This window comes from Adiantum capillus-veneris, chromosome 4 (assembly GCF_014529385.1).
Source record: "Adiantum capillus-veneris isolate H3 chromosome 4, ASM1452938v2, whole genome shotgun sequence".
NCBI lineage: Eukaryota > Viridiplantae > Streptophyta > Polypodiopsida > Polypodiales > Pteridaceae > Adiantum > Adiantum capillus-veneris.
Window position 1 is genome coordinate 52,242,858 of NC_140934.1, and position 17,364 is coordinate 52,260,221.

At 39.8% G+C, this 17,364-nt stretch overlaps 1 pseudogene; it reads right to left on the reverse strand.

The window, feature by feature from the left end:
* Positions 1-1,194: 1,194 nt before the first annotated feature.
* On the reverse strand, positions 1,195-2,325 carry LOC147459164 (uncharacterized; annotated as a pseudogene).
* Positions 2,326-17,364: the final 15,039 nt, after the last annotated feature.

Here is a 17,364-nt window from a genome sequence, read left to right on the forward strand (position 1 = left end):
ACAATATTCTAGAAGCCCTTTGACACAAGAACGTGTTGCATCATGTAAGCCTAGATAGTGTAATTGTCCCCATCCAACATGTCCTCACCTGATGTGAAAAATACCCGAAAAGAGGAGAAATGGAGTGGGAACAGCACGTGATATATAGCACAAACAGTAGGAGATTGTAAGGCACCTCTTATGCAAAAAACAGCACAAACAAAAATTCTGCACAAATGACAAAATTGCATGTGCAGACCTATTTGTAGTGGAAACGGAGGCCGAAATGAGCCCGAATCAGAAATCTGAGCAGACTGAGCTCTTTGAGCATTCCCAAAATATTTGTCGACCTGCAAACACTCGCCAAACCTCAATGAAATTGGAGAAAGTGAGCAGGCGTGTGCTAGAGCAGCTGGTGACTAAGCCCGGGAGGACGCAACCTGCTCTGATACCAATTGTTGGAATTAGGGTTACAGAGAAACGCACACAGCTTGGAGAAGACGAAGGAAGCTCAATGCACACAAAAGAGAGTGTGTTACTTAGTTTGCAATGGAAAGATACATAGCCCTAGAGTGATGGGCGTATATACAATTCTCGGGGAAAAAAACCTCTTGAAGAGGGAAAAAATGCCTCTGTGGTCCTAGTGTGTTCACACACATCACTACCACATGTATATGGCAGCAGTGCATATGCACCTACAAGGGCCTCATTGGGGGATGTGTTTTCTTTGACTTCAGGTGTCTTACGAGGGATCTTCCAGAGGCTATAGCTATGCAAATATCCATACTTGATCCTCTAGTGACACAATGCCTATTCAACAAGCAAGGAAGCCTTTCAAGTTTTTTTGAAGAGTTTGACATGCTGATAATTGATTACTCCACAAAAGTTATGTACACTTTTGTTCATTTTGATTATATGAACATACACCCTTTGGTGGTTCATTATTTTGTACTTCAAAATTTAATACCAACTATTTGATTCTTAAGTGTGTATTATGGTGTCATGTAAATTTAAAACAATATAAATAATGATCACAACAAGGTACAAAAGACAAGTATATTTGCAAAATTCAATGATTACAACATTGAACTTGTTTTTTCAAGTCCTTTCAAGTGGCTCAATTACAACTCTTTTTGGGGGAAGACATGTGATGCAAGAGGTTGAATTCTCCATCCTTGTGCTCACACAACAATTCCATCCATTTTGAATCTATACTTAGGATGTTTCGTCAAGAAACTCAAGAGATTCTCTAACATCCTCTAGTCTCCAATTTGTTGTTACTATAAGGCTTCTATGCTCAATGTGTGGATGGACTATGACCTTTAGTTCAAACTCAAAACAATTTTCTTCAAAGTCGAGAGGAATCCAACTACCTAACTTGCTTCTCCATCTCCTATAGTCATAGCCCAGAACTAATGATTGACAACATAGTTGATGAGATAGACATAGAATTTGGGCTTAATCTACAACTAATATTATTGCCAATAGGAAAATTTTCTTTGGTATTCCATCCGTCTCCAAGTACATTATCCAGTTCAGTCATAGAAAGTCTTATGTTAAACCACATCGTCTTTGTCCTCTGCAAGTCCATTCTTTTGAAACATGTCACAAAGACATGTATAGGCAAGAACCATTGAACTTTAATCCTTCTTGATATCCTACCTAGAGACATAGCTTTAAGGATGTCTTCTTTGATCTTGGATTTGAAGCTTGATATAGTACATGCATCAGGGGCTTCCCAATCAAGTGAACTTATGGTGGGAACGGGTAACTGATGTAGTTCTCCATATGCACCTTCTCGTGATGGAACCTTGTATTCTGCAAAATAGACCAAAAAATCCATTGTTTTGTAAAAGCAAGGTGGCTTGTCAGCATACATAACATTTGCAATCCCTTTATGCATTGCTTTGAATGTCCCACTTAGGCTCTCCATAGGCTTCCATTCCACAGCTATTGAAGGAAAGATGTCTGGAATGGAATTGAAAAATGAGAAAGAACAATGGGACAATAATAAATTTATTGTATCAAATAGATAAGATTTTTTATTACTTACAGTAAGAAGATGTTCATCCAAGCCTAACACCATATCCTTGGCCATGTACACATGTTGAACCTTAGCTAGCCAGCCATTGTCGGTCAATTTGAAAGCAAGAACACGACCTTTACAATGGCTTTTTACTTTATCTTGTTTGATTCTCTTCACTCTATGTACACCTTTGCATGAAGGAAGCATTGTTACTCAATCATTCACACAAAAGGATATGGGTTTCCAAAGACCATCCTCTCTAATGTTATGAAGTCACAAGAAGTTATGTTATGTGAAGGGCAACGTGTAGAAGACTCCATGGAATCTCAAATATTAGAGAAGAAAACAAAAATACAGAGAGGAAAGACCTAAACCTCTCACAAAATAGAGGGAAAGTGAAAACGTTTAAAAAAAGAAGGTGATTTGTCATCAATGGACTTGATTTTAGAGTCTTCGAACATAGATTTCATATCTTTTGACAACAATTTTATGAAATATAAAATAGAATAAAAGATGAGACAAATTTAATGAGCTTACTCGCCAAAAGCACATAAATATAGCAGTTTTGGCCTTATGATCAAGACATTTAGCCGTTCTCCGCCAAAATAGGACCATCAAAACCCAAGATAGAGGAGACAAGAGTTCCATACTTTTTTATACATGTCAAATGGCTATTGGACTATTCCTTAATCCTTAGATTAAAAAACAACCCTTTTCTAGCCTTTTTTGTCATAATGAGAAGCAAGAGATATTAGAGGCAACGATATCGAGTAAATGTGTGTATAGGATAAATGAAAAGAAAACTACCACAAAATGGCTTAGTTATGTGGGGTCATGTGATGCTCATTGAAAGTTGGTAGATAATTGGGGCGAATACCTCGAAAGTGTCATGTGGTGTAGCCCACAACCCATTGGCATTGCACAATTAGAGGGTGCAAAGAAGCCAAAGCTGAGCCGTAATGTAAGGAGATGCCAAAAGCACGAGTTACCCGACAACAAAGGAAGCGGAAGCAAAATCACAATCAACAACTCAACAAGATCCTATGGACTTACACCATACACCTGATCATTTCAAATCCTACACCATGGAGGAGCGTAAGGTTGTGTATACAAAGGCCCAAAGAATGCCTACCGATGGAAGTAATGGAGTGTATGATGGTCCACAAATAGTTAAGAAAATAGAGTTGCAAACCCAGGTGAGGAGTCCAAATCTGTTTTCATTACCCAAGACATGACAAAGACTGAGGAATATGTATTGAAGGAGATCCTAAAGGAATTCAAGGACACAATTTCTTGGACATATCACGACATGAAGGGCGTTCCATGTTCCACAGTGAAACATACAATTCCAATGATTAGCACTGCTAAACTAGTCCAAGAAAGGCCCTACCCAATGAATCATAAATATGCAAAGATTGTTCTTGAATAACTTGAAAAGCTTATCAAATGTGGATTCATTTACCCTGTTGAACACTCAGAATGGGTGTCTCCAATAGTTATTGTGCCAAAAAAAGAATGGGAAACTCAGAGTGTGCCTGGATCTCAAGAAGGTTAATGATGCCACTAGGAGAGACCATTACCCCTTGCCATATTTGGAACATGTGCTTGAAAGAGTTGCAAAAAACAAAGCTTATAGCTTTTTAGATGGGTATTCTGGTTACAATCAAACCATGATTGCACTAGAGAACCAAGCTAAAACTGCTTCTATAACAGAATTTGGGGTGTTCACATGTTGTGTTATGGCTTTTGGCTTAACCAATGCCCCTGCTAACTTCCAAAGAATAATAAACACTGCTTTAAGGGAATATTTAAGGGAGTTTTGTGAAGATTTTTTAGATGACCTTTGTGTTTATTCTTCTTGGAAAGAACATCTATCATGTTTACAGAAAGTATTTGAATGGTGTAGATTGTATCGCATCTCATTAAACCCTTTCAAATTCCAATTTCGGGTTAAACATGGAGTCATTTTAGGACATATAGTGTCCAAGATTGGGATTTCCACATATAAGAGGAAAATTAAATCCATTTCCAAATTTCCACCACTTACAAACTATAAAGGAGTTTAAAGGTTCCTAGGCCATGTTAGTTATTATGGGCAGTTTATTTTAAACTTTTTCGAGATAGCTCGCCCATTGTACAAGCTTCTTATTGAGTTTCATTGGACCACGGAGTGTGACCATGCTTATGAATTATTAAAAAGGGCAAGAAAATAAATATGAATTCCTAAGGTTCAAGGTATACCATAGATTGCTACAAACAATGCTAGCCCACATCCAACATCACCAATAAAGTCTTATTTACCAAGAAAGACAAAGAAAATATATGTAAAAGGCAAGCTACCAAGGGTAATTGCTAAAGGGGAATTTTATCCATATCTAGCATTCTTGAAGGACTCTAAGGTACAAATAACTCATGCACCAACACTTGCCTCAAGTCTGCAATCCATGTGCCTAGCTATAGCAATTGATATAGTAAAAATTCCACCTCAATCAACATCAAAAAATGACCTTAAAGGCAAAGGTGCCTCTCAAAGCTCTAATACTACCATGATACCTCCTACGAGGATTGCATCATATTAGAAGGTGCCAATAAAGCTAAAAAATTTTGTTTAACTCTACTTGATCAAACGGCTAAATGTAATATTGTTAAACCCTTGCAAAAAGAGACCAATGTGATGATGATGCTTACCATCTAAAAGAATATAGAAAAGGTGAAAGTTCAAGTGAGTCCTACATAAGATAGAGTCGATGAAGTTGTCCTTGGTCAAGATTGGATGGACCATCACCTGAACAACAAAGGAACCATGATGCTACCATTATCCTTTCCCAAAGGTAGTAAACAATTGTTACAGGTACCATAAATAGAAGATGTAGCTTTTAAGTCACTTATGACTCCTTTCAAACCACTAGCTCAAGTTCTCCCTACATCAAGCATCACCTAAACCACATGCCAATAGAAGGGACAACCTAAAGTGGATATGTTAGCAGCAAGCTAACGTGGACACCATTTTTCGGAGTTCTCCTTGTAAAACAATTATTATTTTGATAAATCGGGAATATTGTGACTCCTATTTTCTTGATAAACCTTGTAATTAATGAGCCAGGGCTAGAAGCTTCTAGATTGTATCAGCCATTCAATTCCCAGCTTTGGTAGAACTCCAGATTATTACTTTTGACCACCCAAAAACCTTGGCTAAGGTATAAAAGCCAATTTTTGTAAGTTTTTTGTAAGTTTTTGGATAAGAAATACACAGTGTGAGCTAATGGTGCTCACTTCTCGTGCTTCTTACTCCCTCTCCGGTTGTCACATTGCGAATGCGTTTGTTGCATTGCAACCACAGGTAAGAGCTCTACGCATTGACGTAAGCCATTCACACTATTTCGTAGCTTTTGGCGTCGCCGACCCGCGGCCTAATTTCATCATAAATAGGAATTTGCATGTTTAAATCAAAAACTAAGCATAGGCGGGGCATTGGGGTATCATTGCTAAGCATTTAGATACATTCTGGGTCAAAAACGACTAGGTCAAAAATCCACTACTGTTAATAATCGCGATTTTGGAACTTGACCTAAAGTGGGGTTTGAGGCCATAGGCATGTGTGCTTAGGTATTATAAACTTGTCCTAGAAGTTTTGTTACGTTTGGATGTCATTTGATGCTGTAACGGATGTGTTTTTGCGATTGACTTTTGATGATTTCAGTCACTTGAGTGTAGCTTGAGTTAGATGTGAGTTGTTAGTTGTTTTCCAAGATATTGACAACCTCTTGTAGCCTCTATGCACTAATCGAGTCAGCTTCATCCCATGGTTTGACAAATTAATCGTGGTTCTCGCTAATACTGTAATAAGACAGGATGGTGAGGTTAGACATGCATCCCATAGGATATTACCAAGGCCTCCACCATATGCATCTACATTGACTTCTCCAAGAGGCATCTCTACAATAGCAAAGGAAGGTGCATCACAAGTTCCTTCTAGGGACCGAAAGAGTGGCACACTACCATGAGCTGCAAGCAAAAGGGTCAAAGTGTACCAACCTAAATAGCCCTCACTTGGAGCACAAAAAATATTACCAAAGCAAGTCCTACTCCCAAAGGCTCTAAGCACACCCCCATAGGCTAACTGAAGGTGATGATGGTTAGAAAGCCAATGAACACCAATAAATGCATCCAAAGGATGGTTTACTACTCAGAAGCCATTAATTGCATGAGGGTTGTTAGTTGTTTTCCAAGAGATTGACAACCTCTTGTAGCCTCTATGCACTAGTCGAGTCAGCTTCGTCCCATGGTTTGACAAATTAATCGTGGTTCTTGCTAATACTGCAATAAGATAGGATGGTGAGGTTAGACATGCGTGTTACCATATACATGTGGTAGTGATGTGTGTGAACACACTAGGACTGCCGGGGCATTTTTTCCCTCTTTAGGAGGTTTTTTCCCCCGTGCATTGGATATACGCCCATCACTCTAGGACTATCAATCTTTCCATTGCACAACACTAAGTAATACACTCTCTATTGTGTGCCTTGAGCTTCCTTCATCTTCTCCAAGATGTGTGTGTTTCTCTACAACGCTAATTCCAACAATTGGTATCAGAGCAGGTCACGTCCTCCCGGGCTTAGTCGCCAGCTGCTCCAGCACACGCCTGCTCACTTTCTCCGATTTCAGTGAGCTTTGGCAAGCATTCGCAAGTCGACAAATATTTTGGGTAAGCTCGTAGAGCCGGGTTTGCTCAGAATTTTGATTTGGGCTCATTTCGACCTCCGTTTCCACTACAGGCAGTACTGCACAGGCTATTTCATCATTTTGTGCAAAATTTCTGTCAGTGCCGTTTTCTGCATAACAGGTGCCTTATAGTCTTCTACTGTTTGTGTTATATAGCACTGGTTGTTCTCGCTCCGTTTCTCCTATTTTTGGGTAGTTTTCACATCAGGTGCAGCATTTACCATGGCTGACAACAACAACACAGATGTGTTCAAGATGTTTGCTGCTGAGGACAGGTTGGATGGGGACAACTACCCTATGTGGGCTTATATGATGCAACATGTTCTTGTGTCAAAGGGTGTCTGGAACATTGTGCAGGGCATTGATGTACGTCCTAGTTCTGAGGATGTAGGCGATGTTGAGGATGTTGCAGGTCTTGTTGCAAGGATTGCAATTGTTAGAGTTGTTTTGCCTACGGCAGAACAAGCTCGTTGGGATGTTAAGGGTGCGCAGGCTCATGCATTGATTTCATTGTCTGTGAAGCGCACTAATGTTCCTCACATCCGTTCAACAAAGTCTGCAAAACAAGCTTGGGATATTCTAGCAAGTCTTTATGCAAGCCGCAATGAGGCTAAAATTGCTTTGCTGCGAAAAGAGCTAGAATCGAAGATTATGCATGAGGAAGATGATATGGACACTTTCCTTGCTAGTGTCAAGGATACCAATGAGCAACTTATTTCTGCAGGTGAAGTTATTTCAGACAGTTCCCTTGTGCAGACTATTCTTGATGCCTTACCAGATTCTTACCAGAATTTTGCTAGTACTTGGAGACTTATGACCCAAGGAAATCCAGAAGTTGTCAAGTTTGATGCATTATGCACATTGCTGTTGCAAGAGTCACTTTCCAGAAAAAACAGGACTAGACAGCGTGCAGTTGAACAGGCTTTTATTGCTTCTCAAAGAAAGAGTGGTAAGAGCAATGCAGCCACTTCTTATGGTTCTGCTCTGAGTGGCAAAAATTATGTTCCTAATGATTCTGATGGCAGCAATTCGTCTCGAAATTGTGGTGATAAAGGCAAAAATAAGATGCGTTGCCATTATTGTAAAGCTAATGATCACGTGATCAAGCCGTGTCCTAAGTTGAAGGCCAAAGAGGCTAAGAAGAAAGAGGGTGTTTGATGCAGAATGGGCTTTTAGCGCAGAGTGCACTTACAATCCTGTTGTCCATGATGTATGCTTGTCAGTTGCTGCAGATTCACATGTGTGGTATTTTGACAGTGGTGCTACAAAGCACATTACCTCACATCGTGAATTTTTTACCTCTCTCGAGTCTGTCCCTCATGGGAATTCAGTCACTTGTGCCAACAACGCCTCTTATCCAGTTCAGGGAGTTGGAAAGATTGTGCTCTTGCTGCTAATGGCAGTTCCTTCACACTTGTTGATGCACTTTATGTACCTGGGATCAAGAAGAATCTCTTGTCTGTATCCGCACTTGCTAGACTTGGACTTGTAGTCAAATTTATGGATGACAGATGTACAGTTCATGATCTCAGTTTTGGTGATGAAATTGTTGCATCTGGCCTTTTTTGCCATGGGTTGTATAAGCTCACTTTGTATGACTAGTGTGGACAAAATTTTTCAAATGTTGTTACAGATTCAAGGGCTATTTCAGATGCAAAACTCTGGCATGCACGTTTTGGTCATCTGAATTTTGCTAGTTTGCTGCGTTTGCAGAAATCTGATATGGTTGCATCTTTGCCACCTCTTGAAGCACCTGTCAAACATGTTTGTGAAGGATGTATTTTGGGTAAAATGCAGCATTCTAAGTTTCCAAAGGATGGTTCAGTTCGGGCCACATGCAGGTTGCACCTTGTGCATAGTGATGTTTGTGGGCCCATGCAGACTCCGTCCTTGGGCAATTACATGTACTTCGTGACTTTCATTGATGACTACTCCAGGCATGCATGGGTATTTCTGCTTAAAGCGAAGTCCGAAGTTTTTATGTGCTTCAAAAAAATTTTGGCTATGGCTAAAAATGTCTCAAAATGTACTATGGGCACCCTCCGTTCTGATCAAGGGGGGGAGTATATGTCTCATGAATTTAATGCATTTCTGGCTAGTCGTGGGATAAAACACCAATGTACAGTGCCTTATACACCTCAGCAAAATGGTGTTGCTGAGAGGAAAAACAGGTCACTGACGGAAATGGCACGATGTATGGTCAAAAGTCAAGCTTTGCCGCATTGATTTTGGCTCGAGGCCATCATGTGTGCCACTTATGTACTTAACAGGTGTCCTACGAAAGCTTTGCAGTCTATTACTCCATATGAAGCATGGCATGATAGAAAGCCTTCTATTGAGCACATGCATGTTTTTGGTTGTTTGGCATATGCTTTGGTGCCACAAGTGCAGCACAGAAAATTGGATGATAAGGCTGTCAAATGTATTTTTGTTGGTTATAGTGCTGAAAGCAAAGGTTACAGGTTGTATCATCCGCAAACAAAACATATTCTGGTTTCACGGGATGTAGTGTTTGTGGAAGATTCTGTTCATCCCTTGTTGTCATGTACTAGAGAGAGTAATGTAAGCTCACAGGACATTTATGACACTTTGTTGCCTCTTTTCAGTGGTGGAAATATGAATGTAAGTTCCAATGAGGCAAATGTATAGCCTATGGGGGTTTCTGAAAATGTTACAGATCAGCCTATTACTGATGCAGATGTACATGATATACTTGATGAGGAAAGGGCTGAAAATGAGCAGGCTAGAGGTATGCCAAAATGGCTGGTGCACACTTTGCGTGAAAGTAACTTGGATGCACCTTTGTCTAGTCGTACTCGTTCAGGCTCTCGCCATGCATCTTATGCATCAGATTGTTATGCTTTGGCTCTGTCTAACTTACATGATAATGGGGAGCCTCTGTCTTTTGATGAAGCACAGAAATCAAAAAATTGGATGGCTGCCATGCAATCAAAATATGATGCACTTATAGAAAATGACACATGGACTTTATGCGATTTGCCTCCTGGCAAAAAGGCCATTGGTACGAAGTGGGTTTACAAGTTGAAACGCAAGCCGGATGGTGAGATCGATCGCCATAAGGCTCGACTTGTTGCAAAAGGTTATGCCTAGCAAAAAGGCATAGATTATGAAGAGAATTTTTCTCCCACTTGTCATATGACTACTGTACGTTTTCTATGTACACTCGCAGCTCATTTTGGTTGGGATGTACATCAATCAGACATTTTTACTGCTTTTTTGAATGGTGACATATTTGAAGAAGTTTATGTAACACAGCCTAGCGGTTTTGTCATAAAAGGACAAGAGGACAAAGTGTGCAAATGTAACAAGGCTTTGTATGGGTTGAAGCAATCTCCTCGTGCTTGGTATGAAAAAGCAGACACTCATTTGGTCAATCAAGGCTTTCGTAACAGTCCAACAGAAAGCACATTGTATGTAAAGCATGAGGGTGATGTACTTCTCATTGTGGTTCTTTATGTTGATGATTTACTGATCACTGGACCAAATGAGAGACATATTGCTGAATTTAAGGCTGATTTGAATGCTACTTTCAAGATGAAAGATTTGGGGTTGTTGCATCATTACTTGGGTATACAGTTTAAGCAGTGTGATGGTGGTATTGCCTTGTGTCGAAAAGTTACATAGAGACATTGCTATGTAAGTTTGGACTTGAGGATTGCAAACCTATTTCCACTCCCATGGAAACAGGTTTGAAGTTGAGTCTACATGATGTTGGCGATCCTGCTGATGTCACTCTTTATCAAACTGCTATTGCTTGCCTCATTTATGTATGCAACACGAGGCCGAATATTCAGTTTGCAGTCTCACAGGTCAGCAGATTTATGCATACCCCAGGGTCTAAGCATTGGCAGGCTGTCAAGAGGATTTTCTGCTGCCTTAGTGGCACTTTACATCTTGGCTTGTTTTATCCCAAGGGGGGATAATTGCCGCCAGACTTACATGTTTTTTCGGACTCGGATTGGGCTGGTTGTTTTGACACACGAGTGTCCACAAGTGGTTTTTGTTTCATGCTTGGTAGTTCATGTATATCATGGCTGAGCAAGAAGCAACCTACTATGGCCACTTCGAGTTGTGAGGCTGAGTACAGGGCAGTCTTCATAGCTACGGTTGAGTGTGTATGGCTCAGACGCCTTATGGCTGATTTGGGTGTTGGACACGACACTGCCAACACTATCTACACTGACAGTCAGAGCGCATTGGCAGTTGCAAGGAACCCAGTTTTTCATGCCCGCACAAAGCACATTGAGGTGCATTACCATTATGTCAAGGAGAGGCTCTCAGCAGGAGAGATCAGCTTGGCTTATGTGCCAACACAAGACAACCTTGCAGATCTTTTCACAAAGGCATTGTCTCGTGAGAAGCTTGAAGCTTTTCGCAAAGCTTTGGGCTTACTCCCCTTTGTGGACTGATCATGTCCTCAGGGCATGACACTTCCCTTTACTCATGTGCCAGCTCTTGTTCACCGCATCACTCCAGGGGGGATTTGTTACCATATACATGTGGTAGTGATGTGTGTGAACACACTAGGACCACCGGGGCATTTTCTCCCTCTTTAGGAGGTTTTTCCCCCCGTGCATTGGATATACGCCCATCACTCTAGGGCTATCAATCTTTCCATTGCACACTAAGTAATACACTCTCTATTGTGTGCCTTGAGCTTCCTTCGTCTTCTCCAAGCTATGTGTGTTTCTCTACAACCCTAATTCCAACAATGCATCCCACATTTGGCACCGCTGTTGGGGATCGAAGAGACCTAAACTAGGGAAAAATACGAGCGTTTTGTGTAATTGTCCTTTAACTTCCTATAGGTTCACCTAGAGTTCAAAACTCTCTTTTAGAAACCGCATAGCTTAAGATTGTCGTCTTTTGCTGTGTAGAGGTAGCTTGGAAGTAATCGTACTTACTGAGTGTCTTTAGGATTGTAGAATTGTAGATTTAGATTAGGATTTGGAGAATGATTGGTAGACGAGACAAGTCTTAAGCTCAAGGCTCTGAAAAACATAAAAAAACACAAGAAAACGAGTGTTTGTGGACACTTTCCACAAACCCATTGCATGAGAAACTAGGAGTAGGGTAAGTGGAATCGGAGGTGGATTTCATAGCATTGCTCTCTCTGAAAGAATCAAGTGTGAGTTGTTATGCAAAGTTGGAGAATTTCAGGTCTACGGCTAGAAATAGCAAGAGAAGACTCGAATTCACTCAATCCAACTGGGGAGTAAGCCTAAGAGTTGTCTGAACCATTGGTGGGTAAGCTCAAGGACACTTCGAGGTAAAAATTTCAAGAAGTTGATCAAAACTCAGATTAATTACTTTTTCTTGACTTTTTAAAACAAACTAAGTTTTGACTTGATTCATAGGCTTAAAACACATCATAAAAGGACTGTCCTTGAGAAAATTTCAAAAAAGTGCTCATTTCAAGCCTCAAGTTAATAATCACGATTATTAACTTTTTGCTCTAAATTACCCAAAACTCATATCATTGACTCATTGCATGTATACAAACAACTTTTGTAAAGGCCCAAGAGATTTGGATCACTAAACTGGCAAAAAACTAGGTGAAAACTAAAGTTTGTACTGACTTTTTGAATCTTGAGTGTGAATTGAGGAAACATTTATCCAAACTTGTTGAAAATTGATTCATAGACTTATATTGATGTGATAAACATGTGTATATGCTCAGTTGACCAAAAACTTGTAAAATTTTGACAAAAGTAAATAATCACGATTATTTACTTATGTCCTGTTTTTTAACTTTTTTGACCAAGTTGGCATACCACTAGCTTTACCATGTTGTAATAAGACCACAAACCAAATTTGGTAAGATTTGGATCACTAGAGTGAAAACTGTGACAAAAATTGCAAAGTTAGTCTGCGGACAAATAATCGATGACCATTTGACCAAAAATTGTCCAAACTTGGTGAAAATTGGCTAGTGACCTTAACATAAGGTGCTTAACAGATCTGTGTCAAAGTTGGAACAAAAATTTACAAAAAATTATCAAGAGGAAACAATCACGATTATTTACATTTGCTTCAATACTTGGTGATTTTGCAAATTTGAGTATACCACAAGGCTAAGCACATCAATTAGACCCCACAAATCAATTTTGGTGAAATTTGGACCACAAAAGTGAGACTTAAGCCAGATTCTCAAAATCAGAGTCTACGGACACGGAACAGTGGGTAAACTTGATCAAATTTTGTCCAAACTTGTTGAAACTTGCCCAAGGGCTATAACAAGTTGTATACTTGCCAAAACAATCCAAAAAGTGACAAAAGTAAATAATCATTATTATTTACTTATGCTATCCAGAGACTTCAAATTTGACTTTTGGGCTTATACAGTGTTTGACCAGCATAATATAAGGCCACAGGGAAATTTTGGGTTCAATTGGATCAAAATTGGTACAGATACACTAAGTTTATAGATTGCAGATTAGACCTTTGATTTTACTAAGCTGAATCTGAAAGTCAAAATTTTGACTTCCATAGCACGAATTGAAGTGAAATACAGAGACCAGTCATGTCCTTATAGAAAAATAGCTAATTTGATAAATTTTGTACAGGAATCAGGTTGCAGACGAAGAATCAGTGGCTTGACAGAAAGTTGCAATTGAATCAAGTGGACATTGACGACAAGTCAATCCCAGGTGAGTACTCTATCCAGCACTTCATACGTCTATATGAACCTTAGATGCGGTTGTGTAATAGGAAATCAAGGCCTATTTGGGAAAAACACCAGTAGAGTATCCACTGAAGAAAGCGTGAATCAAGGCAATTCCTTGCACACAATTCCTGAACAAGTCTCGGACACTTTTTCAGATTCAACATCCAAAATGTCTTCTTACTCGACTCACTCTGAAACCGGAACGACAATGCACTATAAGCATATACTCTCTTTTACAAGACTAATCGTCATGGTGCCCAGGTTTACTTGGATCCTAACAAAGAGTATGCTATTCGCATTGATGATCATGGTATTGAGTTCGAAGAGGAGGTTAGGACAAACAAACAAGGAAAAATGTACATGGATCGAAACGGAACTCAATATGTAAAGGTTGAAAATCTTGATGTGATAGACAAATGGGGCTTAGAAGTAAACGCTATAATCCCAGTTATGTCAGCAAAAGAAGGACCACCAACTTTGGAATTTGAGGGATATGATCAAGTAGACTTGAAGCCTTTGAAACGGCTTAGTACAGATAATCCTAGGATCGGAGTCTATTGTTGGGAAGATAGAAACATAAAAGATCTTTTGTAGACTTCTCATGCTAGACCAGGGCAATTAACGGCCATGAAGATCATCTATATCTTCAAAATCAAAGATAAGGGATCTGCGGATCTACCAACTTACTTGTTTAGGGATTGCTATAACAACAACTTTGTTATGATGACTCGTGAGGAGGTAGAACAAACCAAATATCAGGGGTATTCCATACGGAATTGGATGTTGGGTCAAGGACCAAAAACCACTCCAAGAGACGAACATCGTGAGAGATCATCTTAGAGTAATGTGAAGAAACCAGAAACCAACTCATCACATAGAAAAACGGGTGACACTAAGGCCAGCCCAGGGCTACATGAGTCACTATTTTTTACAGACTGGTTTGAAGGACTCAAAACAGGACCAACTCCCAGAAGACCTCGAGTTGAACCAAATAGATGTGTCAGACCAGCTGATTCCAAAAATGGGTCAGAAAATACACTGGATGAGGGGATCCATATGACCACTTAGCAAGCTTCAAGCAAGTGCTAAGAGCAGAGCGTATATTCGATTTCCATACTCAATTCGAGGGGTTTGGAATGACATTAGAAGGAAAAGCTTTGACATGGTTCCAAAACATTCCACCAAGGTCAAGCATGGATTTGAATACATTAGCTCAAGGATTTGTAGTTGCTTGTTCTAAAACGGGGATTAAACATAATACGGTAGCTCAAATCTACAGCTTCAAACAGAAACATAGTGAGTCTGTTAAGGATTGTGCAAGCCGGACTAAATCGGAAAAAACATAGTGAGTCCGGCTTAGTCCGGATTTTTGAGCCTACCAAGCTAAATCGGGAAAATGCCTACCAAACAGAAACATGGAAAACAAATGCCTACCAAGCCGGACTAAATCGGGAAAAACATGGAAAACAAATGGAAAAACTATCCATCCCCAGACATGGTAGCAGATAAATTGGAAGCTTATCAAAATTTGGTAAGAATCATGCAGGAAATGCTGGATAAACAAAAACCCAAGCTTGAAAGTATTGCAAAACCGGAAGAGCTTGCAGTAGAAAAAATGAAAGAAAAATCCGATGTGGTGGCAGAACCCCACCTTGAAACAAATGAACCAGAGCTCATAGTGCCGAACAGTGAAGATGCCTTAGACGGAATTCCATTCGTGGAGGAAGACTGGCAAGGAAACTTATGGGAAAAGGTAAGGGATATCAATGATAGGAGCCTAACTTTAAAGTCATCTCCTATAGAGGAAGTCTGGTTGGATAACCTACCATATGATATAAACATGGACATACAATCCTTGTACGGGGATTGCGTATCAGAGGCTTCAGGAATATCTAAACCTTTGACATTAAAAACATTACGTTCTTACTTGGGAGATAACGAAGATGAATCTATCATTTACAAGACCACTCAAGTAAAAAGAGCCAAACAGACCCCAAAAGTAGACAACATTCACTCAATCATGTCTACACCTATCCAATGCACTCTTACCTTGGGAGAACTATTGAAACTCAGGCCATACTTATGGAATGATTTATAGAAAACCCTAAAGAAGGTGGATATAACGGGGTTAATCTCTAAGAATCTGGGAAACTCAAAAAATGAAACGAAATACAAAGAGATACGATCTGTTCCTATGAACAAGGTCGGAGAATATTATGAAGGGGAAGAAGGAAACACTACCCTCCCTGTGAAATATAATGACATTGAAACCATGGCAATACTGGATAGTGAAGCGGTCATAGCCATAGCAACTAAAGCAGTATCGAAATCTTGGGGACAGCCATCCATTAGACAAACGCGAATGAAATTGCAGTTGGCTGACGGACACATTAAAAGACCGCTAGGGCTACTAGAAAAAGTGATAGTCAACTCCTGTGGAATTGTATATCAACACACTTTTTCCATAGTAGACTTTGGGAAAAAACTCAAATATGAAATCATATTGGGAAGACCTTTCATGCCACAGGTACAGCTTATCCAAGATTGGGGAAACGACTATCTGTACTTAAAGCAGGTGGGATCTATAACAAGGGTCAATCTAAAGGACCACACCTATAGAGACATCTTGAAAACACCCATCCAGGAGTTTGATTTAGTCTCTTCGGCTGAAACTAAACTTCCATCTTGGCTAAACAAAGACACTCCTATTTGGATGTGCGGAGCTTCAGAAAATGGAACCCTAAGACGAGAGGAATGTATCCTAGAAAGGGACTGTACAGACGAAGCCTACATACCTGAACCCTTTCCAGAGCATTTATTCGAACCATTTGAGTGGACTCAAATCTTAGCGACAATGGATGTATATGTGAATACGTCTATGCCTACTCAATTTTGCAATGGTGGATGGCATAATTCCCATCCAAATGATGTCAGTCCTTAACATTGAAAATAAGGATGAGGAAACAAAGGACTTGATGAAAGCTCAACAAGTCTTTTTTTACCTCTATTACGATGCAACTGATGATTTGGATGAACACTCAACTACCTCGGAAGATTCGGGATCTGAAAAAGAACATACAAGAGCTCAACTACTCTTAAGGGGAAGGGAGGAAAAGTTTTTTGACTTTCCAAACCAGAAATCAAGAAGAAAAAAATGGTATAGAAGAAAGAGGGACACTAAAATTGTGAAAGCACGACCTATGCCATCAGTCTCCAGTAAAACTCAATTCCTGATGCAGATAGATGCTAATGATTGTGTCAAGGACAAAATAACTGGCAGATATCCTTTGAATGGAAACTCAAAAATGTCTCAGACATCGAGAAAAACAAGGAAGGGTACTCAAGAAGAACATCAGGATAAAAAACCACTCATGACCAGAGTCGAGCGGAAAAAGAAATATCAAGAGTTGAAAAAAGCTCTAAAGGAGATATACACCACCGAAATGGAAACCACGGAAGAGAATGGGAAGGATGTAATGCATCATCCCATCACAAAAAGTATACTCATCAAGATCGGAAAATCATAATCGAACAACCTGTTAGGGAACTACGGAAACAAGGCAAGTCTTACGAAGGACCTGAAAATGCTAAACGGGTAGACTTGGCTGAACTAGGAGAAGAGCCTAGACCGGCCTACATTGCAAATGACCTAACAGAAGAAGAATAAAAGCTTGTTCTAAGCTTGTTAAAGGAATACCGGGATATCTTTGCTTGGTCTTACAAGGATCTCAAAGGTGTTGATCCAGAAATCTGTCAACATACTATACCCATGAGAGATGATGCGAAACCAAGTAGACAAAGACCATACACTTATAACGAAACATTTGCTAGGAAGATCAAAGAAGAGATTGAAAAACTAAAGGAAGCTGAATTCATTTACGAAATTGAACACACTCATTGGGTGTCCCCAATTGTGGTAGTACCTAAAAAGAATGGGAAATTATGAGTG